Consider the following 27,713-nt stretch of genomic DNA (forward strand, 5'->3'; position numbering starts at 1 on the left):
AAAATGCAAACTTCCTTTTTGCATTTTCATTATAAGCAAGTTCCATTTCCTGATGATACCTGGCATTGTTTTAATATGAGGTTTCCATAAATCAGTTACACACAGAATATGTTACACAATGTGTAAGTGAGGAGGAGATGCAGGAGCAGGGGCTTGGGCTCTGCTCCTCGTCACCAGTGGCAGAACACGTGGAAATGGCACAAAGCTGCACCAGGGAAGGGTCAGACTGGACATCAAGAACAATTTCTTTACCATGAGGGTGGACAGACACTGAGACAGGATTCAGAGAAATGCCTCATGGCTGCCAGTGTCAAGAGGCATTTTGGACAATGCCTGCATTAAGAGGTCAGGCAACTGGATTCAATAACATTTGAAGGTCCTATCTAACTGAACTATTTTATTATTCTATTGTATTCCATTCTATTATTCTATTCCATTCTGTCCCATTCCATTCTATGTCTGACAGAGGGGCAGAAGTTGGAGATAACTGGCCAACTATCCATTTCCTAAAGCACAGCATCAGGGCTGAGGTGCCACATGGGTTGTTGGTCCCACTGCTCAACATTCAAACAGAGGAGGAATTTGGTGACTGAGACTGAGCTCCATTTTGCAGAGTGCAGGAAAACACAAAGTCACAGAGAACCATAGAATTATAGAACTGTTTGAGTTGGAAATGACCCTTAGAGGCCATCTAGTCCAACTCCCCTGCAGTGAGCAGGGACACCTACAGCTAGATCAGGTTGCTCAAAGTCTGCTCCAGCCTGGCCTTGAATGTCTCCAGGGATGGGACATTCACCACTTCTCTGGGTAACCGGTTCCAGTGCCTCACCAGCCTTATCGAAAATAAATAAATACATAAATAAAAATTTCCTTCTATCTGATCTAAATCTCCTGTTTCAGTTTGAAACCATTTCCCCTTGTTCCATCACCGCAGACCCTGCTAAACTTAGAGCCCCTCTTTAGATACTGAAAGGAGCAGTGGGTATCCTCGGCTTTATCTCCACGATCTCCGCAGTTTCTCTGAGCACTACCATTGAATACACAAAGGCCAATAAGTACTCTTAGCTTTTTCATGGAGGATGGCAATAGGAACTGACACAGTTTTAAAGCCCACATACTCCTCGTTTCAAACCTGCGCTCCATTTTAATGACTTCGTATGACATCACCCATGTCAGGAATGAGCGTGTGAGACAGCCAGCACGGCTTCACCAGAGGAAGGTCATGCTTGACCAATCTGGTGGCCTTTTATGATGGAGTGCGGTTTGGGGGACGGCTGAGAGATCTGCGAAGGGGCCCTATGCAGCATAGATCGCCGGATCACAATGGTGGGCCCAAAGGAAGTTCCGGGCTTCCAGCCACGGCCCTGCTTTGCACTTGAAAGCACCGACTGCAGCACCGCCTTACGGGCCAAAGGGCTCTTTGCGCTCGGCAAGGCAGAAAGAAAAAGAAAAGAAAAAAAAAAAACAAAGAGGCATTAAAGTAAGCGTGAATTAGGGCAACTGCAAGGAGATCTGGCCCGTAAAGAACCCTCCACATTAACAAGCGTAACGGTTATTAAAACACTTTGGCTTTTTCTTGTCTTTCTTAGGAAATTGAGATTTTAGAAAAAAAAAAACGTTCATTTTTCAGGGGAGGAGTGGTTGCTAAGATAGATAGGCGGTTTTTTTTTCTTTCCTTCCGAAACGCAGCCGAACAGCTCTTGAAGAGTTAATACAGACTCGGCGGTATTTACAAGAAAGTGGAAATTCCATGTTAAAAAAAAAAAAAAATCTCACGGGAAAACCCAGAGCTCAGAGAGAATCAGCGGAGCTCCGGCGCTTATCGCCGGGGTTTGCTCATCTCTCCCACCAGCAGCCGGGCGCTCGGAGCCGGCCTGGCTGCAGGCGGGCACGGAGCATCCCATCCCGCCAGCAAACGCTGCACAGACCGCGCGCCGCCCGGCACTCGGATACGCGCCCGCTCCGATAGGGGTATCCCTGCGAAGAGATCATTGCCTGGATACAGCTACTTTCTGTTCGGCCGCGGGAACTTCGAGCTCCTCCGACGCCGTCACTCCCCGCCATGGGACGCGGGCACGGCTGAGCCCTGGGAGCCGTCTGATAGCATCAGGCATTCCCGGGATGGATGTGACGGGAGGTTCCGCCCCGCAAGCAGCGCGCCCGGAGCTCCGCGGTGCTTTGCCGCTTGCGGTCCCGTTACCCAGAGCCGGCTGGCACCCAGCAGTGAGATGCGGCCGATGAATTACTTCTTGTCGTTAATCCGCCGAAGTAAAAACGGAGAATAACACGGCTGCCGTCCGCTACGCTTCTCCGATAGCGATACAGAGACACGAGAGTTTAACGACAGTTTTAAATGGGGGATAGGATTCCCGCGATGCAGCAGAGCGGCACCGCTTGGAAACACGCAGCACCCCCCGCAAAACCCCGACTGAGCGCCCCGAAGCCCACCTCGCTCCGGGTGCGTCCCAAAGCTCCGGAGCCGCCGGGAGGGCGGCGCGGCTCTGCCCCGGAGCGATGGCGATACCGCGCGGCCACCGGCGGAGCCCATGCTCGGAGTACGAGCGGAGGGGGGTGCGGGGGGGGGTGCGTGGGAAATCCGCTTGGCGGCCCCGGAGGAGGCGCTCCCGGGGGCGGGGGGGTGGACGGCAGCGCTCCCAACTTTCCGCCGCGCCGAGAGACCCCGGCAGCCGCGCCGGCGGTGGTATCGTATGCAAATACGCAGGCTGACGTCAGAGATCATGTGGGTTTTGGCGTAGATCCCCGCCGATCGAGGGCTCCTTTTTTTTTTTTTTTTTTGCCTTTTTTCTTTCTTTTTTTTTTTTTTTTTTTTTTTGCCTTTTTTTTTTTGGGCTCTTTTTTTTTTTTCTTTTTTCTTTTTTTCTTTTTTTTTTTATTTTTATTTTTGCTTGTTTCTTCCTTAATTCCTCGGCGGGGTCGGGGCGGTGCGTACGTCCGCGCGTGGCGGCTGCCCGCGGGGGCCGGCGCGGTGGGGGCGGGGGGCGCGGGGTCCCGCGGGCGCGGGGCTCTGCCGCGGCGGCGCGAAGCGGAGCGACGCGGAACGGAACCGGGGGGGAGCGCGGAACCGCGCCGCTCAGCCCGGGACACACGGTGCCGCCGCCCTGAGCGCAGGTAGGAAACTTCCCAGGCGGGGTTCCCCCCCACACCTCCCTCCCGCCCTCCTCCCTGCCCACACGCGCCACCGCCCCGGCCGCTCGCACCCAACTTTTCCTCCCGGATAAAGCGCTCTGCTCCCGGGACACCGCGGGGGCAGCGGGGCGAGGGGGGGGTTACCGAGAGGTGGGAGCCGGGAGGGTGCTGGGAGGGGGGTTGGAATAGGTTTTTTACGTTTCGTCTCGCCGCAGCGCCGTGCCCCCCGCGCAGCCCTTCTCAGCGCTGCCCCGCGGATCTCAAGTTCGGGGAGATGGGGGACGGCGGCGGGAGGAGGCGGGGGGGGGGGAAAAAAACATGTCTACGTTTGTCTGTGTCGACATCAGCAACACAAAATATGGCGTCCGCTTTCGACAGGGCGTTACGTAGAGGCGAGCAGGGCGAATTTGTCGGGGCGGTGTGTAAAACGGAGCCGGCGGCTTTCAGCGAGGGGGAACAACAGCCGAAAAAAAATAAAAAAGGCGTCCGGGGGGCTGCGGGCGTTGGGCAGGGGGGTCCCGGGGCCGTTCCGCTCCCCGTGGCTGGAGTTGGCCGGGACTGTCGTGCCGTGATTCCGTGCGGTTTTATTACCTCCCCCCTTCCGCCTCCACCGCGTCCCCTCTTTGCGCCGCGCGGAGCCCTCCGCCCGCGGCTGCCGGTGGGCGGCGGAGAGCAGAACCGGCAGCCCGGAGCCGCCCGCCCCGCTGCGATCGCGAAAGTCTCTGCTTGAGCCCCTTGACACCGGGATCGGGAGATTTCGGGAAGCTCGGCCTTGGGCACGTCGCGTCCACTTATTTATTTATTTGTGGTTGGAAGGGGGTGTCCTTCCTTTTGGCTTCAGTTGGTTTCCAAAGCCGTGGTGCAACTGTCTCCTTATTTTTTTTCTTCCTTCTCTTCCCCTTTGGGATGAGGGGGGAAACATAAGGCTCCAGTTTTGTCTCCTCTTAGCTGGGAATAAAACTTGGAAGCGCAGTTGGGACATACGAAGAGCTCCGCCTGCCCGGCTCTGGGCTCCTGCTGCCCTTCTTTCACTTTGAGCCCAGGAATACCTTCAGCTGGGTGATATCACCCTAGTTTTTGCCACTTCCTGGGGTTCCTCGGGGACCTTTCCAATGGAGCATCCCCATCCCCACGAGCAGGTGCTCCTTTAAAGCCCGTGGGCCCCCCTGCAAAAGGGAATCCAGAAAGAGTTTTTGGGGTCAGAGCGCAAAAGGGGACAAAGCATTCGAAGGTGTATGGCGGGGGGGAAGAGGAGGGCTCCCAGGGTGGGATGGTGATGGGGTGCAGTGACTCCAGCGGCTGCTGCAAGGGAGCTGTGCCTGGAGCCATCCTACAGCTCAGAGGGGCTGTCAGCCGGGCAGGCACAGTGTTTCCCACTTGAATTTTGTGTCCCATCCCAATCGAGCATCGGTTTGAGGAGTTTTGGTGTATCTTTTAGAAGAGAAATGACAGGAACTCCAGCGAAGTCCCTTTCCAAATTGGGGCTGAGAACTAAGATGTCAAGCGCCTCTGTAATACTTTTTTACAACCGATGATTGTAAATCACTGCTGCTCTCTGCCTCGTCATCCGGCTCACCTACAAAGAGTTGTGCTTGTTTTAAAACTCCGGGTTAAGCTTTGGGCAGGGGATTTCCCAGGCTGGAGTCGATGCGGGTGGGCGCAGTGGGGGCCCGGGTTGGAAGTAGCACTGCCAGAGTGCGACTGGGTACCCAGTGGGGTGATGGGAGCAGCCCGGCAGGAGAGGGACTCTGTTGTTTAAGGGGTATCTGTGACCCGAGTTCTTTGCCTCTGTGACACATTTCTGTCCCGGTGAAGCTTTTCTCATGTAGATGTGGCTTCAGTCCTAGGAAGAGCTCAGCAGCCCTTTGTAACGCAGAATTGCAAATGGACCTCCGGACTAGTTCGAGCCAGCTGAGGTCCTGCGAGTTGCAAGAGCATCAATGCTAAGAAGCCCGTAAATTTCTGAAGTCATTGGCCAGTCCTTTCTTTGCTTCGGCGTGTCTGCTGCGGAGATGCAGGGCCGCAAGCTCCCAGTGTTTGTCCTGTGCTCTGGTACCTGTGGTGAGCTCAGTCTCTGGACGTGCAGAGCCCACAGCGCTCAGCCCAAAGTCCGTGTGATTACTCACCTCCATAAAATGACGTTTCTCCTGCCTGGCCTCCACAAGAAGTTCTTCTGTCTGAGTCTTGTCATCTGCTGTGGGTGTATGGGAGGAGAGCTCTCCTTCAGCTGCTCTGTCCACAAGTCCCACAGATTTGCTTTTCTCTTGTCCTGGCTGCAAGCTGTAATTTCCAGTGTCTCTAGGAGCAATAACCCATTGCAGGAGACACCCCAAGCTGGCAGTGTCACGCTTCGATTCTTTTTCTTTGGAAGGATTTTAATGTGTTTTTAGTAAAAGCCCCAAAAAGAGAGCTGGTGTTAACTACGATGAAGGCACTTTCTTCTTTGTACATTCCCAGACCAGTTTCAAACTGCAGCAGACCAGATTACAGAACCCAGCAGGTTGAGCTCACCCTCATACAAAAGGAAGCACTTATGCCAGGCATGGCATCACTGTGTTTGCATGTGTGACATCCTCTGCTGTTACTCCTTTCCCTCTGCGCTAAGTGGAATGACCCTCAGATATCATGCTTGCAGGTTCTTGTGGTTGGGATCTTGTGACCCATATTTCTGTGCATCCACTTAAGGAATGAAAACAGCCACTGAGAATAAATAAAAATAGCGTTTTGATTATAATTTTGTTAGAAATGGACATGGTCTCAAGTGAATTCCCTGAGACTTTAGCATGGCTATCACATAGCAAAAGAGCTGCATTTACTTTTTATGTGGAGAGTGTAATTTTAGTTATCTTTCTTTCTAGTATAACCGTAATCCAGAGAGAGTGGCCTTTCCCTGGCAGTGACTGTGAAGCCAGCGCTGTGGCATGCACTTAGAATCACAGAATTGCAGGGTTTGGAAGGGACTGTTGGAGATCACTGTGTCCAGCCGCCCTACTAAAGCAGGTTCCCTACAATAGGTCACACAGATAGGCATCCAGATGGCTCTTGAATATCTCCATAGAAGGAGACTCGACAACCTCTCTGGGTTTTTTAGTGCTTTGTTACCCTTACCGTGAATAAGTTCTTCAAGTCTCTGCAACTGTTAGTCTGAGTAGATAAATAAAATAAGGCATTAAAGGCTTTAGCTTACATCCTTTAAAATACTTCCCAGTCTTCTTTTGAGGTATGTGTACGTGCCGGCTGGAACTCGCGTGTGGTGTTGATGTAAGCAGGTCTGGAGTTTACTGAAAGTGCCAGTATTGTGTTGTCATGCAATCATAGTTGTCAGATGTCAGCAATGAGTTTTAGATTCTTATGTAGAAGCTGTGAGAGCTTTTGGTTTCCAGAGCATTGAAAGTACTTTTAACACACAGTAGTGCTTGTTGGTGTGGAGCCCCAGATGGGATGACATTGCAGGATAAAGTCAAATGAGTTCGATTCCAGCATTGTTGTCCTAAGAAAGGTCAGGAATCACCATTCCAGCCCCCTCTCCAAGAATGCCATGGCTTTACACATCATGGGGTTGGCTTGGTTTTTCAGTTTGTTTGTTTAGTGTTTAAGAAAGTAGACACTTCTGTTGTTTCGAGAAGCACTGTGGTTCGTGAGTCAGGGCAGTGCACTCAGCAAGTTCTCTGGAACTGAGCGAACCCCAGAACGGCTCTGAAACAAAACCTGAGGTCTCTGTTTGACTGCAGAAGTTGTTGCCTTATGTACACCAGCACCACAAGCACGTTTGTGCACTGGGAGACCCGGTCTGACAGGAGGATGTGTGGTTTCTGGGTGAGATGTGTGAACAGGACGAGACTTGTGGAAAGTCCTCCTGGGGGACCTTGGAGAGTTTGTACGTACGTGTGTATGAGGCACTGAGGGCCATGGCTTAGTGGGCATGGTTGTGATGGGTTGATGGTTGGTCTAGGTGATATTTGTGGTCTTTTTCAACCTTAATGATTCTGTGATTCTATGAGCATTTCAATGGTCAGAATCCCACAGCCACACCACAAGCGTGCACCTCGTGTGAATTCACTGATGGTGGGTTTGTCCACCCAGATCTATTCATGGTTTTGATGAGCTGCATCACCAAAAGTGCTGGTGGCACATGACCTATGCTGTGTCTGTGGCACTTCAGTGGTTCTGAAACCACTGAAGTTATATGTGTTATTAAGTTTATTGATATATTTTTATATATGTATTTATATGTGTACATATAAAATGTTTAGCATCTCAGTGATGTGGTCCCATCTGGCATCAGTGGCAAGGAGAATTAACTTCACATCAACAGAGAGGGAAATGAGTTGGGAACTCCTCCAGCGCCCATGTTCACTCATTGTGGGCCTGAAATATTAGTTTTCCTTTCCCATTTTTCTCTCAGTCTTTCTCTCCTGACCTTGTTTCTCCTCTTAAATACTAAATGTTTTTTAAACTTGAAACTTCAAGTTGCCTATAGATTTTGGCATCTCATTTGTTGTTGTTAATTGTCTGTTGTTTCCACAATTCTCAACTGAGTGCTCAATGTGTATTTGACTTGCTGGAGGAAAAAAAAAAAAAAAGGTATTTTCTTGCATGTTCTGCATCAGTGACCATAACCCCTCAAGTTCAGGATTATTTCACCTCTCATGCAGTCTTACGAATGGAGGAGGAAGGCCGAAAACTGATGGGTGTCTCTTAAGCAGAGCTGAATTGGAAAAAAAAAAAAAGTGATTCCTTTATTTTTACATAGATTCTTGCTGCGATTTTTCTACCTAAGTAATACTCTGATGAAGCAGGTTCTGAACTGAAGGCAGTGTTCACAGGGGCTCAGTAAAACACCAGTTTTTCTCTAGAAGCCTGTGCCCCATCTCTGTGCCTCCAGTCCGTGTGTTCCCTTTTCTCTCTCCCAAGTTCTGGAGATATATATATATATGTATATATATATATATATATATTTGTATCTCTCAACCTAATTTCACGCTTATTAGTTTCAGTTACTTTGTTATGCTTCATTCAGACAACAAAAGTGGGAAAATACTCATTCTTAAAAAGAAAAAAAAAGAAAATCCAAGCATAACCATCTCAAAGCAGTGAGGTTTTTGGGTTTGGGGTGCTCAGCTGGGAGCGCCGGGCAGAAGCAGAGAGCAGTGGCATCTCTCAGGTTTGCTGCCTTGCTGGGGAGCACTGCTGATTCACTCTGACATGAAATAAAGGAAATTCCTGATGGTTGCAGACTGAAGTGTTTTTGACAAGATGCCTTCCCTATCCCTCTTTCTGCCTCCCACCTCCAAAGCAAATATGTTTTGTTATTTTTTTTTCAGTATCCTCTTCAGCACAAACTGTCAGGGATCGTGGGGAGTTTTTGCCCATCTTTTGTCTCCTCGAAAAGCGATGTATTTAAATGATATGCTCAGAGCATGCTGCTGATGAAGGCTCTGGTGCCTGTTGTCCTCCACACTGTGTTACAGTTTCCTTGAGAACTGGGGAAGCTCAGCCCAAGGCAGTGACACCATCCTTTGTCCTGCATCCTTGCTATTGTCCCCGCCGGGCATTCCTGTGGCATTTCCTGCAGCCACACTGCCGATGCCATTTGTCATTACTGTCACACGGCACAGCTTTTCTTTGGGAAGCCAGTGGTGACAAGATGCTGGAAGAGCATCGTGGGGTTTCTGTGCCAGAGATGGTATCTGGCCAGGCTGCTGGGTGCAGGGCTGCTGCTCGCTGGGGACCTGTGGGATTGTGTTCAGCTGCCAGGAGGCAATTAGCGTGATGAGGAGTCACAGAATGGCTTGGATTGGAAGGGACATCAAAGCCCACCCAGTTCCAGCCCCCTGCCTTGTGCTGTTTGCCCCCCACCAGCTCAGGCTGTCCAGGGCCCCATCCAACCTGGCCTTGAATGTTTTCAGGGATGGGGCACCCAGAGCTCTCTGGGCAGCCTGTGCCATTGCCTCACAGCTCTCTCAGCGAAGAATTTCCTTCTAAAATCTAACCTAATTTCCCCCTTCTAGTTTAAAACTATTCCCCCTTGTCCTGTAACTATCAGGCCATGTAAAAAAAAAAGTCAGTCTCCTTCCTGCTTTATTCTCTGCAAGTAGTGGAAGAGCAGTGTTTGGAGGGAACTATTTTCTTCAACTACCCTTATAGGACATCTTTTTGTTTGGAGTTAGAGCATCCTTGTAGTTTTGCCATCACTTAGTACAGTTTGTGCCTTTCTTGTCTGCAGATCTGCCAGCATCCCGTCTGTGTGTTTGTAGTTAAATCAGGGGTTAGGGGTGGTTTGAGAAATACTGCTTAAGGCAAACACAAGTTTCAAAATCCACACTTAAGCAGATACAAAAAAAATAAATCTTAGCTCTCTGAAGTGTTTTGCTTTCAAGCCTAAATGATCTCGAGGTGCCTTAAATTCTGCTCATTTGTGCTGTTACCCAGTGTCCCAGTGTTTATCTCTACGTACCTTATTTTCATGCTTTCCTACAGTGGGAGATCACCTCCGGGGAGGCAACAGGGCTGTCTGAAACCCGGTGGGAGGCTGGGCTGTGCTGGCTATGCCTGCTGCCCAGGGTCTGTGCCCCTTGGTGCCACACGCCCACAGAGCTCATGAGCCCCTGGTGCGCGTCTGAGCTAGAGAGCGGTGTCACAAGGCATTACTTATGCTGAGCAGAGCATGAGCTCCAGCCCCATCTCTGCTGACTTAGAAGATCAGAGCACTGAGTTTCTGGATTTGAACTTTATCTCCCGAAATCTGTATTTGTTTTCTTCCACTCCACTCTTGCTCCTTTGTAAATGGACACTCTTTACTCTGTAAGGCACTGGCACAGGCTGCCCAGAGCAGCTGTGGATGCCTCATCTCTGAAAGTGTTCAAGGCCAGGTTGGATGGGGCCCTGAGCAGGCTGAGCTGGTGAGGGGCAACCAGCCCACGGCAGGGGGCTGGAACTAGATGGTCTTCAAAGTTCCTTTCAGCCTAAGCCATTCCATGATTCTCTGGTATGCAATCGAATGAGGAACCCGCTAGGTTATGTGCTGTTAAATATGCAGCACCCCACTGAAAGTGTGAGTGTTGCATTGCAAGGAGGTCGTTGGATGTTTAATCCTAGTAGTGCTGCCTCCAAAAACTGATCTTGTTGCAGTAAAGGTGTATGATACTTCAGGGCAAAGGATTTGAGGCTGTTTACAGAGTGCTGTAGTTGCAGAGGTAGCGGGGAGCGAATGGGGATGGGAATGGTCTGACTTTCTGGATGCATTGTGTGCAGTGGTGCAAGGTGTAGTTGGCTGTGTTTTGGAAAGGATATATTTGCACAGGAAACCACTGCACAGTGAACTGTTAAATTCTGTGTACATTTAAATTTCTTTTCAGAAACAGTGGTGAGGCACTAAAACAGGCTGCCCAGGGGAGTGCTGGAGTCGTCATCCCAGCAGGTGTTCAGGAAACATGGAGATGTGCCTCTGAGGGTTTGATGGGCATGGTGGGAGTGAGGTGGGCTGATGGTTGGACTAGGTGATCTTAGAGGTCTCTTTTTCAACCGTAATGATTCTGTGATTCTGTAACCAAGGATTGCAGTTTGATCATCTGTTTCCCTTTGCTGCCTTGGACCTAATGCATCCTTCCCTGTTGCCATTCCCAGGTGCAGCCCAACTGGAGGACCCTTCCTTGCCTCCCTTTCATGCATGGCAGAGGAAAGGATTGTTGTTTGCTATGATTTATTACTGGTCCTCTACCCGGAATGATACCCATCTTGAAGCATTGCTCACCTTCTCTGTGTCTGCTTGGCTTGGCTTGTGTGGCAGTTTGTTGAATTTTTGGCTGGTCCTTGGGTGATCCTCGTGCCTGTTGGATGTTTTAAAATCAGTTTAAAAACATTCAGAAAGTTGGAATCAGCAAATTCTAAGACACGCATCTTACTGAAATTTCACAATACTACTAGCAGAGGAGGGAAAGTATTAAAAATCTTGTTATATTCTTTTTAATGAAAGAGATGAATAAGCTAGGAGGCCGGTGGAATAAAATTTGCAGTTGAGTACATCTTTTCAGTCATTAACCTTTTTTGACTTGTCAGTGGTTTTTGAATATCTGTTCTTGAATTATGTAAAACATCTGGTATGAGGGTGAGGAAAAGCCCAATGCACATCTGGGGTTTGGTGGGATTCTTCATTCATGAAGTTTCATCCTTAAAATGATTTAAATAGTTCAGTGTGTCTTGAAGTCTTTAAATCAAGGTTTATGATGGCTTTAAGGTGCTCCCCAGTTAAAGCATGAAGGAAAGTTGCTTGCTATGGGCTTTAAAAGGAAGCACTGAACATTTATTGCTAGATATTTACTTTTTATTATGTGTACATAGTAATTTTTTTTCAAGGTGTGTTTGTAAGTGACAGCTTTTAATCAAGTTACAGAATAAAATAATTGCTTCAAATTGGGTGTAGTAAACCCTTGTTTTACAGGGACGATCTGTTGAGGCCACCCTTGGTCTGCACTGAAATTAAGCAGGCAGAGTCTTGTCTGATGGCAAGCAGATCCAAGGACCAGTTTGCTTACAGACTAGCAAGCATGGTGCCAGGAGGTTCTCAGCCAGAAGCATACATTTTAGGTGAAAGCAGGGCATGTGGACAGAGAATCTCCAGCTGGTACCTGCACATAGCTTGGGCATTTAAAGGAAGGGCCCTATGCTGCAGTTGTATATGACTTCAACACTGTTTAGCAACTCTGTTCTGAAGTGCGGTAGGAAGATTATAACTTTGAAATTAAGCTTTCTTTTTCCATATTTTTCTTCCCAATAATTGCAGGGCTGCTGATGCCAAATTCTGAGCATTAAAGCCCAAACAAAGTGTAATCTGCACTCTGTTCTAAGACAGAGATTGATTACAAACCGCTCAGTATGTGCAGACTAATAGTGGATCTATGTCGTCCTCATCCACCTCAGGGTCATCAGAGAGCCTCCTCCCTACAGATCCTTGCTGCTTTTTGCAGACCTCTAGAAATTGGTCAGCAGGGAAAGCTTTGTGTATGAGAATCCAGTGCTGATGGATTGTTTGGTTGTAGGAGCAGCAGGGCTGATGTGGATCACTTTCTGGTGGTTTTAACTCTTGAGGTTGAATTCCTGAGTCACATTCCCTGAATGTCTTTGCTCACAAGGACCTGTCCTTTCACTGCTGGAGCTGCACACATACACCTGCACATACAAATTGCATGTTTCTACCTGGACACCAAGCTGAGCGGTGCAGTCAGTACTTCGCAAGGAGGGGAAGCCATCCAAAGGGACTGAACAGGCTGGAGAAGTGGGCCTGTGAGAACCTAATGAGGTTCAGTAAGATCAAATACAGGGTACTGCACTGAAGTCGGGGCAATTCCAGGTGTTTATACAAACTGGGGGAAGATCTTCTTGAGAGCAGCCCTGCGGAGAAGGACTTGGGGGTGCTGGTGGATGAGAAGCTGGACATGAGGCAGCAGTGTGAGCTTGTAGCCAAGAAGGCCAACTGTGTTCTGGGCTGCACTAAAAAAGGGGTGGCCAGCAGGGAGAGGGAGGTGATCGTCCCCCTCTACTCAGCTCTTGTGAGGCCCCATCTGCAGTACTGCAACCAGACCTGGGGCCCCCAGTGCAGGAAGGACGTAGAGCTCTTGGAGCGGGTCCAGAGGAGGGCACTGAGATGATCTGAGGGCTGGAGCACCTCTCCTATGAGGAAAGGTTGAGGGAGCTGGGCTTGTTTAGCTTGGAGAAGAGAAGGCTGCGGGGAGACTTCATTGTGGCCTTCCAGTACACGAAGGGAGTGTATAAACAGGAGGGGGAACGGCTGTTTACATGAATTGATAGTGACAGGACAAGGGGAAATGGTTTTCAACAGAGACAGGGAAGATTTAGGTTAGATATTAGGAGGAAGTTTTTCACACAGAGGGTGGTGATGCACTGGAACAGGTTGCCCAAGCAGGCTGTGGATGCCCCATCCCTGGAGGTATTCAAGGCCAGGCAGGATGTGGCTCTGGGCAGCCTGGTCTGCTGGTTGGTGAACCTGCACATAGCAGGAAGGTTGAAATTAGATCATGATTGTGGCCCTTTTCAGCCCAGGCCATTCTATGATTCTCTGACATGCTTTTTGGACACCATGTATACATTCCAATTTCCTCACCCCAGTACAGCACTGGGGCAGCGGTGCAGCTCCTCTGCAGCAGCCTCCATCTGTGGGGGTCTGCACAGAGGTACGGCCTGCAGAAGGGCTGGGTGCAGCTGTACTGGGGGTCTTCCACCCATCTCCATGATCCTGTCCTGTTGGAGAGGATCTGATAAAAGGATCAAGCTGTTCCTTCACATTATCACGCTGTAGTGAGTGGGCAAACACTGCTGTTCTCATCTTGCCTTTACCTCTGAGATCACCAGCAGCTGTTTCATTAACTATTAATGGCCTGCTCATTAATGCTGTAAAAGGCTACGACCAATCTTGCAAATTTGCTGGGCTCTTCCCCTGAAATATTTATGACTTGCTCACTGTGCAAAAGGGCAGGAGCAACAGCAGTGAACATGCCTCCAAGTTTTGTTGAGCATTATTAAAGAGCTCATGAATATGAAGAAGTTGGCAGCTTCTCTCTTTCTCTCTCTTTTTTTTGGCTTTCTGAGCTCACACTGTGTCTGGCTGCAGAGGCACAGGCTGCCCATAGCACGCACTTGCTGCAGCACTGCTGGCTCAGTTGCTCCCTTGATGCCCATAACTCCAGGCAACACAGCAGCTTCATAGCCAGCTGACCCACTCTAGTGTCTGCCCTTAAGAGTTTTGGCTGCTTTGCCTATGATCTGCAGGTCCTGTAGTGCTTTCTGCACAGTGCTTTACAAAATCCAAGGTGTGAAAGTTCCATCCAGAAGAGGTAATGTTACTTTTGCATAATAGATGGGGAAAGTGAGGCACGAACGTTGAACAATTTGTAACCAAGCAATAGGAAGCTAGCAGAGGATGGAAATGTTTTTGCCAAAACTGCTGTACTATTTTTGATTAAAGTCTGGTTAGTGTGAAAAAGGGAGGATTCAGGTCAGGGAATATTAGCAGGTTTTCTTTGTGCTTGGAGGAATTCTCTTGCAGGCAACCTGAGCTTGGTGTCAAGTGACCTGTTATCTCCTACTTTCTCCCACTGCTGTTTTTTGCTCAGGTTTAATGTGATGTGGAGCCATCAGGAAACTGAGATCCCCATGCCATATCCCCAGCAAGCACTGTGTCCCTTTGCATCCACTCTGTGTGGAGGTGCTTTCATCACCATTTCTGTTCTCCTTGAGCTTGGAGCCTGATCTGCTAATTCAACTCGAAAGCCACAGGCTGTGTTAAGCCTGACTCAGTAAGTCTTACAGAGGCACAGACTGGTAAAGCTTCAGTCCTGGAACCACTCATGATGGACTCGACTCATTGTAGGTGGAGAATTAGGTAGTGTATCCCTGAATGTTGTATTCATTGCAAGACCCTAGGGGCCCTAGGCAAACTGATCTAGTGCCTGATTTAGTGATCAGCAACTCTGGCAGGGGGATTGGGACTGGGTGATCTTTGAGGTCCCTTCCAACTCAAGCCACTCTGATTCCGTGGTTCTGAGATTCTGTGAATAGAAGGGTGGTGAAACAGAGACAGGAGCCCCACGAGGCTCCTGGAAGCTGACAGTCCCATGAGTCTCCCCAAGCCTCCTCGGAAACTGCTGCTCTCAGAAATTCCCATCCCATGCCAGACAAGGCTTCTATGTGATCAGACAGATGAGCACTGAACAGTGCTTTGCCTGTGAAGGTGTCAGTTGTTCTGGCTCCACCAGTACCAAGGAGCAGCAGGAAAATTATTTTATTTGGATTTTGGAGATAAAATGGTCTTCCTGTCATTTTCATCTACCAGCAGTAAGGAGCCTGTCTGCTAAATCCCAACTGCATTCAGCTGGTGGTGTGCCAGACAGATTAGAATCTATATTTCTTTCCCACAGACATCTGCAGAGTAAACAGTGGTGTAAATAAATTTGAAAGGCCTCCTCTCCTCTCCTCTCCTCTCCTCTCCTCTCCTCTCCTCTCCTCTCCTCTCCTCTCCTCTCCTCTCCTCTCCTCTCCTCTCCTCTCCTCTCCTCTCCTCTCCTCTCCTCTCCTCTCCTCTCCTCTCCTCTCCTCTCCTCTCCTCTCCTCTCCTCTCCTCTCCTCTCCTCTCCTCTCCTCTCCTCTCCTCTCCTCTCCTCTCCTCTCCTCTCCTCTCCTCTCCCCATTTGCCCTTCTACTGGTGGAGTTCTTCCAGGGACATTGCAGTGAAGGCTGCAGAGCACATCCTAGTTGGTATTTTTTCAGTTGCCCGTTGTGCCTTTACCTCTGCTTTTATAGGGCTATTCTGTTCTTTCTGATCCTAAGGGATCTCCCCTCTCATCTCACCAAGGGCATGAAGCTCTTCATATAAGTTTGGACAGCCTTTACTTCTTCCTTGGCAGTAAGGAGGAGTCGACCTAAAACAGACGTTTCCTCCTCTTTCACTTTGGGATTAAATTACAGGTGAAGGATGTTGCAAATTCCTGAGCAGAGGGATGCCCAGTATGGTTCAAAACACTGGGGACAGCATCCTATAAGAAGCATCAATGGTCAAGTATTAATAATGTGAGAAAACACAACATTTCCAGTAAGTAGAAACTTAACATCCTACAAAATAATTGAAAGAAGAAGGTTTCTTTGGAGAAATATCAGCTTTTGGTTCTTGGTGTTGTAACTTGAAAAGCTGCCTGCAGCCAGAGAGTTTCCAGATGCGTCTCCTGCATCTTGCTGAGCTGCATGGAACACTTACAAGGAAATGTGCATCTGTTTGCACTCTTTGGCAGATTCCTGATTTCAGCACTTTCAGGCTGAAGACTGGACCATACTTTGCAAGACACTGGAACTCATTAGTCATTTTCCATTCTATTATTATTTTTTTTTACCACTATATTCCTGTCATATCCTGTCAAAATGAAAACCATTGCCTCTGTTTTCAAATCATGGTTTCTGAAACGTAGTCTTTAAAATGTCTTAGCGTCTTAGCGATTGGTGGAGTACCAGTAGGTCAGTGGGCTTGGTGGTGATGGGTTGATGGTAGTATTAGATGGTCTTAGTGGACTTTTCCAACCTTAATGATTCTATAATTCTAGAGGGACTTGTGAGTCTCCAGCATTTCTTATAAAGAAGAGCTTTTCATTAGCCATATCTGTGTTTGAATGATATGTGGGAAGTGGGCAGCTGACTAAATACGGTGAGTCCTGGTTAAGTCTGGGATGAAGCTGTCCTACAGTATTTTAATCATCCATTGTAAAGAAAAGAGTAGATGTTACATTGAGTTACATGTTTTAGTGGTATGTTGGTGGTCAATGGTTGGATTAGATTATCTTGGTGGTCTTTCCAACCTCTGTGATTCTGTGTAAAGGTTAGTTTCTCATATTTCTCACTGATGCACTTTGCTACTAGTGCTTGCCTTTGCTTCAAGAGTGCGAATTCACCTTGCTTGCCTTTGCTCACATGGCTGGATTCCTTCTGCACAGTTGAGGAGTGTGCAAATCATGAGCATTATAGTTTCACTCCAGGTGCTAAATCCTTTCCCCAAACAGCACTAACCTAGAGCTTGCCTGTCAGCGAGGTCTATCCTATTTGGCTTTTTAGTAAAACCTTTCATTTCACACCACTGACATCTCTTAACTTGCTTTATCTGGCAGTCCCTTCTACGGATGGTGGAGCTTTTTGAGGAGAGTCACTGGGGTTGAATTTTGTATTTTGTAAAACAAAAGTTGTAATGGATGCTGGAAAGTTAGATTGCATCTCATTTTCTTCTGAAAATAGCTTGGGGTTACGCCATGCCTACACTGCAGACTTCTGCCAGCAAGGCTGTACTGGCCAAAAGCACGAAGAGGTGTGATTCCTGAGTGACACATGCATGCTGGCATGGCCCCAAGGAAAGGCTTGCTTAGCTGGGAAAAACCACCTTTCCTCAGTCCTATGAGGTAGTTTTGCTGTGCTTTTGAAGAGAGTGGGCTTTCTGCATTGGCTTCATCTACCACATAGTACTTTGCCAGTATGATGGGGATATTCATCTGCTGCTGAGGTGCTTCTTGTGTCGTGAGTTCTTAGTAGCTATAATTTTTAAAGGAGTGCTTTCAAATTCACCTCCATAACAAAGAGGTGAAAGCCACAGTTTAATGTTGCATGTCCTCTTCTGTCAGCTCTCTTTGTGGGGCTGGTTTTGATGTCTCTCTGCTCTCTGAGATAGGGCACAGCAGCTGTTATTCTGGCTGAGCGTGATTTAATACTGGATAATGTTGCAAGATCCAAAAATAAAAAGAAAAAAAATATATGGACACAGGAAACAAAGTACCAGTTTACCTCTTGGACAGAGCATCTCCCTTGCCTCTTCCCAGTACAGCTCTGCCTCCCTAGTTCTGAAAGTCCAATGAGTTTCTAGTCAAGTAGCTTGGTTTTTCTCAGTACACTGTAGGAAGCACTGATTTCCACATGGTCGCTAAGGATGTGCCAGCTCAGTGCCACGGGCAGCTAAGGGGACACCAGACTTGCAAGCATCTTATTAATCTGTTTGTACATGTAGAGTTACCTATTACTTTTAGCAAAGCTGGTTCAATAATTCAATCTTTTGGCATTACTGGCATTACCCAGTTAAGTCTCAGATCCGTGACAGGAACTGTGTCATCTTTGTGTTCTCTTTCCTCCCCATCCAGTGAAAATCATCATTTATTCTTCTTGCAAAGTGGGATCCAAAATGATTTTACTAAAGGAAGATCCAGACAAAATGCAAAGGTGCTGTGGAGAAGCTGAGCCTGAAACACTGAAATGTGACTCCTGTACCATATATATGCTATTGCTGAACTGGGACACCTGGCTTCCCAGGGTGTGAAGCACTCATGTTTAGCTAGTCCCAGTAGATCACAGTGCACAGGACCTCAGTGTAATGTCCTTAATCACATCTCATTTCCCCGTTCCCTCTCTTCCATACTTTCTGCTTACAGAAGCTCACTCTTCTCACTCCTACTGGAGAGATTCACACCGACATCCCAATGCTTAAAAACAATACTTGCTGTTTTTACCTGTTTATATATATGTATATATATATATATATATGTTAATCTAAACACTAAACACAAAAAAAGTTGATAAGCAAAGCATTTAAATGAATATGCAATCATTGTAACTGATATAAGGTAGAGGAATGCAAACAAGCCAGTGTGTGGCTTGATGCTTTTAGCTCCTGACCCTCTGTCTTGTTTTTAATTTTGAGCACAGGAAGGGGCCAATACATGACCATATGCTTACAAAATGTTGGTTGCAAATGCCTTCCAAACATTGTTGTCATAGTAATGATATGTCATGTATGTGTCACATTTTATCACATCGTCAACGTGTTCATGGGACTACAAACCTTACTGTGTTTTACTGTGTTTTCTTGTCCTATTCTTTGTCGTCAGTAATATGATTTATTTTTTTTTTCCTGGAGAATTTCTGAATAAATTGGAAATGTTATTTGACTTTGTACTGGTGGAAAATTCATACACAGGGAAATTCACAAGTACATTGTAAGGAAAGTGTTAAGCATGTGCTTAAGCATCACTGCTGTTGCTCAAGTTAATTGTGCAGATATTCCTTAAAAGCTATTGCCTCTTTCCAAGCATTGGTCTTAATGCAGGTTCTGAAAGAAGGAGAATTGATCTCTGCTTGCAGGGTTGCAAAGATGGAAGTGTTCCTTGAGAGGAGGAACAATCAGCCAGAGCTGGTGCGGGTATTACCTTGAACATTATCTTGGCTGTACCTTTTCATTTTCCAAAGATCCTTTCAGCATGATCTGAAGATTCCTTCAATTTGCAAAAACCAAAAAAAATTCTCCCCTTGTGATTTGTTTTCCCTTATTTCTCTTGTCATGTAATCGCCTTCACATACTTTTAACAAGGTTTTGAAGTTAACACCGCTTTGAGGCAGTGATATCTAGGCCAAAGAGGTTCACACTTCTCTGGTGCAAGTGAGTTCTTGTGATTTTTGGGGAGGGAGGTCTTGTGATCGAACATAGAGGAGCAGGCAGTCGAGGCTCCAGGTCCAGATTCGACCTCTGTGGCTTCCCTCCTGTGAGCCTTTGGCAAATGCAAGAATAATGCAAACTACATATAACAATCTTTAAAATAGATCTCCCTTGGGAAGAGTGTGGATTAATTAACATTTCAGAGGCGCTTTGAGTTCCTTTGATAGGTGTTGCAGTAATGCAAAAGGTTTTTTTCCTTCTTGCTAGACGTAGGCTGTCTAAAGAACAGGTTTTAATGATGTTGGTTTACCTCCTAAAAGCTCCTTTTGAAACAGAGGACAATTTAACCTTTTACGTGTGTACCAGTATGAGGTTTTACTTCCAGTGTAAGCCAAACAGCAAAACAAAATTCACAGTGCCTTCACCAAGACTGGGTCTGGTAACTTCACATCACGGAGGTGCATGCTGATAATTTGCCAGTAGCCTCGGGGCTCTGATAGCAATTTGCCAGATGCTATACTGAGCCTGATTTGCATCTGTATTTACTTAAATGCTTTAATTAAAATTATATGCACCAAACTAAGATAGATCAGAAGCACTGCCTGGTATTTGTTGGCATTCCATGACAATAAAGCCTACCTTGGCTGCTATTTACAGACAGTATATCTTGACAGGGCTTGGAGAGACCTTAATCTTCCAGCACCACATTCTGCATTTATTTTAGTACCAGAGGTGATTTGAGCATCTTGAAACTAGTGATGAAATTTGGTCCATGGATGCTTTAGGTTTCAGGCAATGCTACGTAGTCGTGATTTATTTTCTTGCAACCCATATATGCTTTGTCACACGTGTAAAATGTGAAACCCCCCTGAGAACAGTAGGAAAACATTTCAAATTCAGCTTCCACCTAGAATGAAATGACTGAGCACCCTTAATCTCTGAGCAGAGTGTTATAGACCTCTTTGTAGTGCTAAGGGCTCTACATAAAGGGATTTCTGGGCTCAACTGGGGCCTGGTCATTTCAGTGGGATATGTGTGAGTTTGTAGCAGAGTTAGGATCAAGGCCAGTAGAGACACTGAGGGTTTTGCTTTATCCCCTGCATTTAATCTGGAAAATGCTAGCATATAAGTACAAATAAAGCCTGAGCTGTTTGCGCTGAGACAACAGAGGTTGCTCTGGGGACTCACCCTGGTCACTGTCGCTGCTTCTCCATAATTACTGGGAAGTCATCACAGAGTGTCACAAGGAGACAATTTGTGAGACAAACTTGTGCTATGCCAGCTACTTCAAACCACCATTTCCTGCTCCGAGGTGTTGTGTATAAACCTGAGCACAGTGTTTGCCTGTAGTTGTCTGTAAATTTCATTTAAGAGAGTCTGCCCAAGTTCCATGTGCACCTACTCCTATCATTGACTCATTTGCCCAACAGCTCTTTCAAAGACAACCACCCCACGTATGGTGACTCGCTGTGGAACGGGTGGCCAAAAGCTGCTTATTGAAGTCCATGTGGAAGAGCACAGGCATAAAAAGCGTTGTTAGTTGCAAAGTTGCCTGAATATTTAAATACAGAGGCCACAGGCGGACAGAAAAGGGTTTGGGGTAGTGAGGATTGGCCAGGACTGAGGCCATCAGAGCTGGGAGATGGAGTTTTGTGAAAACATGGCCAGGCAGTGTTTTGTGCTGTTGAAACGTGGGGACTTTAATGGAGACGTGGGAGTGATGAAGCCAAATTTCCAGTCAGCCTTGCTGTGATAAGGAGATGAGAGTATTTCCCAATTAAACCTACTGTGATGGTGGGTCACTGATACTTGACAGGAAATGATGGAAGCAGCTGAGGCAGAACAGTCCTGCACATCCCATAGAGATGATGTAGAGGAGGGGACTGTGTTGGTCACTCATCTTGCGCAGGGCCGAAAGGAGCTGCTGGATGAGCACCAGGCTGGAGAGGTTTCTTTTGAAGCCACGATGTCTCTCCAGTTTTAAAACTCACCACTGATGCTTTAAGCGTTCCCAGCGCTCTGAGCTGGTCTTTAATCAGCCGGCCTTGTCACAACCTGTACGTATTTTAAGAATTGTGCCAACTGTTACTGCTGCAGGGGTACACGGAGATTTGGCAGAGAGAAGCCTGGCCTACTTTTTACGGCACAGTTAGGAAGACGTTTTCGTTTCCCTGTTTAATGTGATTCTCCCCAGACTAATTTTTCAAGGCGTTTTCTTCGAAAGATTGCGAAGCTCCAAGCAATCAATTAATAACAGCAAAAGGCAGAAGTCTGGATGTAATACAGCAACAGTTCTGCAATTAGCAGTGTATTAGAAACTGCATTTCAGCTTGAGTGGAGCATGGCTTAGTGGGGAGCAGAAAGGTGGCTGGTCCAGGATGATGGAAAGGTTAAGACTGGAAATTAGGAAAGATTTCTTCTCAGAATAAGTGGTGAGGCATTGGAACAGGCTGGCTGCTCAGGGAGGTGGTGGAGTCACCATCCCTGCAGGTGTTCAAGAAAAGGGTAAATTGGCACTGAGGGACATAGTCCAGAGCAGTCATCAGTATGAGTTGATGGTTTACAAACTATGGTTTACAAGTTGATGGATTACAGGCTGTTAGTGGTCTTTCCAATCTCAATGATTTCATGATTCCATGCTTTAGCCCAGCCCCTTGAGCCCATTCTTGGGAGTCAAGCAGGCTTTGGGGAAGCATCTCTTTGGGTGATTCTGCTGAGCGGGAGCTGCATCCACTAGTCTCCTCAAATTGCAGTGGACAATGATGATATTGTGATGCCTGGAATAAAAGCAGATGGAGCTGCCAGCAGAGTGCTGGAGAGCAGAGAGCTTAGCAGGGAGGCATGAGGAGAGGGGACCATCAGCCCAGTTTGGGGGTTTGCTCAGTCGTGTATCCAAATTCACTTTTCTACTGGGTTGGAAGCGCTGATAGCATCACACAGTTACTGTAAAGGACACTGTGACTCATTTTTCCATCGCAGCTCTCAAGGCGGGAAAATGGAATGTAAAGATGCAACTCTGACAGAGCTTAGGAATCCATCCTGGTGATCCTCCAGGCTGGTGTGCCAGGGCCAGGAAGGAGGTGCTTAGCTGAGTCAGATCCTTCTCTAGCTCTGAGTCAGAAGCACTCATGTAAATGTCCCCACTTGCCACATGCCTGGTTTCCTGCAAAACCAAATCTTGCCAAAATGTGCGCCTAGCTTCCAGCAGAAGTAAACTTGCTAATCCGGCTCTTGGGCAGCACTTAGTTATTCCCAGTTATTCCCACCACCATCAAAATGTGCAAAAAGCATCTCAGTGTTAAAAGGACTGCATGCTGGAAAAGCACTTGTAAGTCAGTTAGTTCATTAGTTTTGTTTTCACCAGGAGTTAATTAGACTTCCCAACTACTTTATTTTTTTTTCAGTTGTCATCTGGAGTTACAAGCAATCTTTCAAGTTGCTACTGCTACAGACTGTCACCTATTGATAGGCTTTGTCCTTAGAAGTACCCTTCTCCATTTCCCAACTGTATGTGCAGATGGAGGTGATAAGAGATCTCAAGATATCTCATCCTAAAACAAAATCCAGCCTTTCATCACCTAAGGCTACTCTTATTTGTTATTTCTGTTACAGAGCACCTTAAGACAGACACTAGGGTTGATGAGACAACATAAAGCAAAGCTGGAAGCTGTGCCAAATAGGTCATAACCACGGAACAAGACTTGGCAGTTGGCAGAGAAATGGAGAGATACATTAATGATAAAACATGTGTGAGTGCTTTTCATGTGTTTGCCTCACATTAGCTTTCCTAGACATTGTCAGCTGTCTCATGTGTGTAACAATGAGGATTAAATGTGTACAATAAAGAAAGAGGCAGTATGGGAAAATGGTATTTAGTGAATTTAGAAATCAATCCAGATGCTCTTTTAAAGTTAGTTAGACTTTATTATTTTTTACATCTACCGTTTTGAATTGCAGTCACCCAGCAGAACTAGTCCTTGGCTCAGTTGGGTGTTTGACTTAAGTTCTGATCTTCTCTTTTTCTTCTTTTGAAACAAACAGAAAAAAATCTTGGCTTAAAAAAAAAATGATATGGTATTTGCAGAATCAATAGAAAAGCTGACCCAGATAAAAGTGTGCAGAAATTGGTTCCATGCCCTAGAACTTTTCCTGCATGCTTTTTGATGCAGTGTATCTGATCTTTCAAAAAAAAGGTGACATACAGTGATCTCCACAGCTTTGAAGTATTGTTCTGGAAGAATAACAAGGAGCACTTGGAGAAAGGGTGTGCATAAAGGGGTGTGCATGTGTGGCATGTGTGCTTTTTTTTTCCTGCTCATTAAATATATTAAGAGAAGGAAGAAATTAATGTCATATTGCAGGTTATTTTGAAAGATAGGGTCAATGTTGTATGAACTACTTTTTTATCTGATTTTTAAATGGTGAAAGTGTGTTTCTTCTCAACAGCTATTCACAGTAGGATGTGAACTCAGCTTTATTTTCCATCGTTCGGAGCTTCTTTTCCTGGAGTGTGTAGCAGAGATGCATTTAAGCAGTATGTGGATTTGCTCTCAGAAATGTAATTGTGCCCTGGATCCCAAATCAGATAGAAAAAGCTTCTGCTGCTGCAGACTTTCTTCAAGACAAGACTCCAAATCTTAATTTAATTTACATGCATTTAGAACAGTGGAAAATAATAAAAGGTCCTGTCTGAATTTATGTATAGAAGCTTCAGTGCCTGAGCCTGTATTCTCTTGGCTTCCAAGAATATTGGAGGGTGTTTGGTTGTGTGGGACCTGGAGGCATAACAAATCCATGTTCGGTACAGCCATTGCTGCCATGAGGGTGATGAAGGGGTAGGATGGACTGGTGGGGCTGCAGGATGAGCAGGCTGCAAGGAGAAAGTTTTGTTCCATCTCTTTGTATTCTCTGCCTTAAAAAAATAAAATTTAAGATCTGGCTGGAGGGAAAGGATGGGACCCAAATTACTGATTCCTAACAGAATATCCTGATACAGTGCCCAGGCTGTGCTGGGAATCCTCAGGACAAAGAGAAACAGACAAAAAGTGACAGGTTCATGGGTTTTTCCTACCAAACTTTTAGTCCTAGGGACAAGCAGAGCCATCAGAGCCTTGGGGTGCCCAGGGAGCAGCACCAGGACAGGGATCTCTGCCAGAAGAGTATGCCAGCCCTGCTCTGCATGGCAATCACAGAAGACATCAGTTCTGCCCTTGCGTGCCATTTTTCAGTGCTCAGTATGCGCAGACTTTGCCCTTTCACAGCATTTCTGCAAGACATTGGCACCTGAGCAGTGGTTGCTGGTGCTTCGGCTCCAGTTTCCCTGATGTCAATACAGAGATGCTCTTACTGAAAATAAAAAGATTTACCAGCACCTACCGGCGCTGATTTTCCACAGCTGAGAAACAAACACCATTACTTGAATGGAGCAATTTTTTGCTTTATATTTACACCCTATGCTCATTTTGTGTCTCGTACCACTTTTGCACTGACGGCTGCTGTGTTTGGCAGCAATTTGCAAATGCGTTGATACTTACAGCCAAAAGTAGGAATGGTCTAAATAGCCGGATGAGGGAAACCCCCTCCTCTCAGATTTATTTTTATAGCAGCAAAATGTAACTGCTGGCTGGCCTCAACTGGTCCTTTTTTTTTTTTTTTTTTTTTTTTTTTTCAAGTTGTTTTTCTTCTCTTTTCAGCTTGGGAGTTGAGGGAAACAAAGGGGGAATGAATTAAGAGCAGGAGAAAGACTGCTGTATGGCTGAGTGTCATTTGGTGAGGAAATCAGGCTGAAACTGGAGAGACCAGGCCAAACCCAACAACAGTACTGGGAGGCTTTAAATTGTGTCATTCTGACACTGAATCTAAGTGGTGAAAACAGCTAGTGATGTTTCTGGCTGCAGTCTAACTCAAATAGGTTTGTACACATATGGGGAAATGCTCATTGACTGCTGTTCGCATCATTTGGCATATGCTCCTGCAAGATCCCAACTGTAGGGAATCTCGAATGGTAACCCTTGTCCTTTCCAAGCTGGCACATGCATTTAAATTGTGGTGGCTGGTGTGGATTTAGAATGCTTTTCGCATTCTGTTCACTGCAGTTATCTTTCTCTGTTGATCTTTTCCTCTTTAGTATCACCATTGTTTTGAGCTTAAATATTTGTGGGGGGAAGGAAGGAGTGTGTGATACTTGTCTGCATCCCTGGTGTATGACAGCCTCTGTGTCTCCCCAGCAATCTTGTATGATGATACCTGGATGGATCTGAACACCAGGGCTGGGCATCCCTTGGAGTTGAAAACTAGATAGTACATAGGTTGCTCTGAAAGTAGTGCCTCCCATTTATTTGCATGCATACAACAGGTAAAAAGAGCACAACAGCACTATTTGATAGAGCAAATTCTTAGCTACAAAACACTCCTTTTCTGCATAGTCACCACCATTTTCACCAGCATTGAACAAGAGCCTGCATGCCACAGTCTTAAAAATCTGTACCATTGGAGGTGACCCACTGTTTCACAGCTGCTGTGACAGCATCGTAGATAGGAAAATGTTGTCCATGCTGTTCCATCTTTCATCAGCCCTTTCCTGTCCCAAAAGAAAGTGCATGTGACTTTACCTGCTGAGGGCTGCATCCTGAATTTTTTCCTTAATGGGAAATTCACGTTGCCAGTCCTAGGACAGCAGTTTTGACTCCAGCATGTAGTGACACCACATCTCATCTCCAGTAATGATGTGATGCAGGAAACTATCACCTTCACCCTCAAATTGGTTCTACAGGTCCTCACAAACTTGCATACGGGGTTCTTTCTATTCCAGTGTGAGCATTCATAAGACCCACTTGGTGCAAATTTTGTGATATTCCAACATTGCCACCATTGTTTCCAATACTTTGAAGCTAATATTCAGCTTTGTACACAGTTCCCTGGTTGTAATCCACTGAGCTGTGCAGATGAGCTGATCAAGACACTCTTCATTTCATGATGTGACAGCTGTGCATCACCATGTGGAACATGGCTTATCTTTCATGTTGCTGTCATCACTACTGAAATGCACTCCTGACCACCTCACTGTGTTCACATCTGCTGTTTGGTCTCCAGAAACATTCAGCAAATATTGATGAATGTCAGTGGGTGCCATTTTTTCTGTATGGAGGAATTCAGTGACCTTTACTCCATACATGCTTCCATGTCAGATACCATTTTGTCAGACTGCCCGTCTGCTGCTGTCTGTCACACAGCAACATCATGTAACTGAATACTGGTGGGAAGGCTGAACCACTACTGCCATACTGCCAACATCCACCTCTGACATTGCAGGCCAACATTATGAAATAGGAGGCATAACTTTCAGAGCAGCCCTCATAGATGAATAGTCCACAGCTAGGTGGTTTGAAATAAAAATTATTGCTGTACATATGCTGGGTAGCAAAAGTGTCCTACAATAGTCCTACTATAGCAACCAGTGATGAAAAACAGTTGTCAGTCCTGGTTCTGGCAGAAAGAGAGTAGGACAGCTTCCCAGCTCTGGGTGAGCCTCTGGTACCTCATCTCATAGGTAACTATTCAGAGGTTGACAATCTGAAAAGCAAGGGATAGGAATAATGTGAAATAGTTCAACTCCACTAAAAGCCAAATAAATTGGCTATGGCCAAACACTGCAGGACATCACTGAATTTTCTTACACAACCAAGCATTCTTCTCTTCAAAGCCAGCAGCAAACTGAGAATGGTATATGATACAAATTTCTCACCCTTCAAGAAAACACTTTGATTTGTTGAAGGAAACTAGAAACAGTTAAGAGAATAGAATAGAGAGTAGTATATCTTGTGCTAGCATCCACAGCTAAGCAATGTGTTGAAAAGTAGATATAGTTGACTTTGAGCAGTGCTTTCCCATTCTCTTTCATTTTGGTTCTATAACTTGGTTCCCAATGGGCTATATCATGGGGAGGGGAAGTGTGGAAAGCTGTATGGACTGAGTGGAGAGGCAGCATGGACCACAACCTTGTGCTCACGGCTGTCATGCTGCCAGGGTGGAGAGGATGGTCCCTCACAGGAGCTGCCTGCCGTGCCCATCTATGCCAGAAGCTGCAGCAACCTTCTCTCTCCCAGCCTTGCCTGCATTCCTCTGTAGAATCATAGAATCATTAAGGTTAGAAAATGTCACTAAGATCATCTGATCCAACCGTTGACCCACCACTGCCATGCCCATCACACGTAGGAGGCTTCATCTCCTCATCCATCTCAGTGCTGGAGAAGGGCAGCTGAGTGCCCTGGGGGGCACAGATGAGGTCTTGGGATGAAGAGGTGCAGGGACATCCGGGCATCATTGGGTGTTCCCAGTTGCACGATGACATCTGGTGAACGTGCTTGGAAGCCTCAGGGCTATGTTTTCTGTTTTAATAGCTTGTCCAGTGCCTATTCAGGTATTTGATGGAAACTGGACTTCTCTTACGGGTTTGTTAAGGGATAGAAGCAGTAATGATTTTAATTAAACTTTGCACTGAACCTTCCAGCTGTGCATTCATTATTAGCATTGCAAACAGAGGAAACGTGAAGTGGTTTGGCTTAACCCAGGATAGGACTTTGACACTGCCAGAAGTACC

The 27,713-nt window shown here is 46.5% G+C and overlaps 1 protein-coding gene across 6 annotated transcripts in view; it reads left to right on the forward strand.

Annotated features, from left to right (window-relative positions):
• The first annotated feature begins 2,071 nt into the window (after positions 1–2,071).
• The window catches only part of ZHX2 (zinc fingers and homeoboxes 2), a 65,694-nt gene continuing 40,052 nt past the window's right edge, over positions 2,072–27,713 (forward strand). For 2 of the 6 annotated variants that reach the window (XM_052703985.1, XM_052703982.1), the window contains exon 1: positions 2,634–2,740. The gene's annotated coding sequence lies outside the window, so the exon portion shown is untranslated. Of the gene's footprint in view, positions 2,459–2,633; positions 2,741–2,994; positions 3,130–22,717; positions 22,862–27,713 lie in introns of those variants that run through there. The other 4 variants (XM_052703984.1, XM_052703979.1, XM_052703980.1 and 1 more) reach the window with 3 other exon arrangements.

The sequence above is a fragment of the Tympanuchus pallidicinctus genome, unplaced genomic scaffold (assembly GCF_026119805.1).
Source record: "Tympanuchus pallidicinctus isolate F22 unplaced genomic scaffold, pur_lepc_1.0 scaffold5, whole genome shotgun sequence".
NCBI classification, from domain to species: Eukaryota; Metazoa; Chordata; class Aves; order Galliformes; family Phasianidae; genus Tympanuchus; species Tympanuchus pallidicinctus.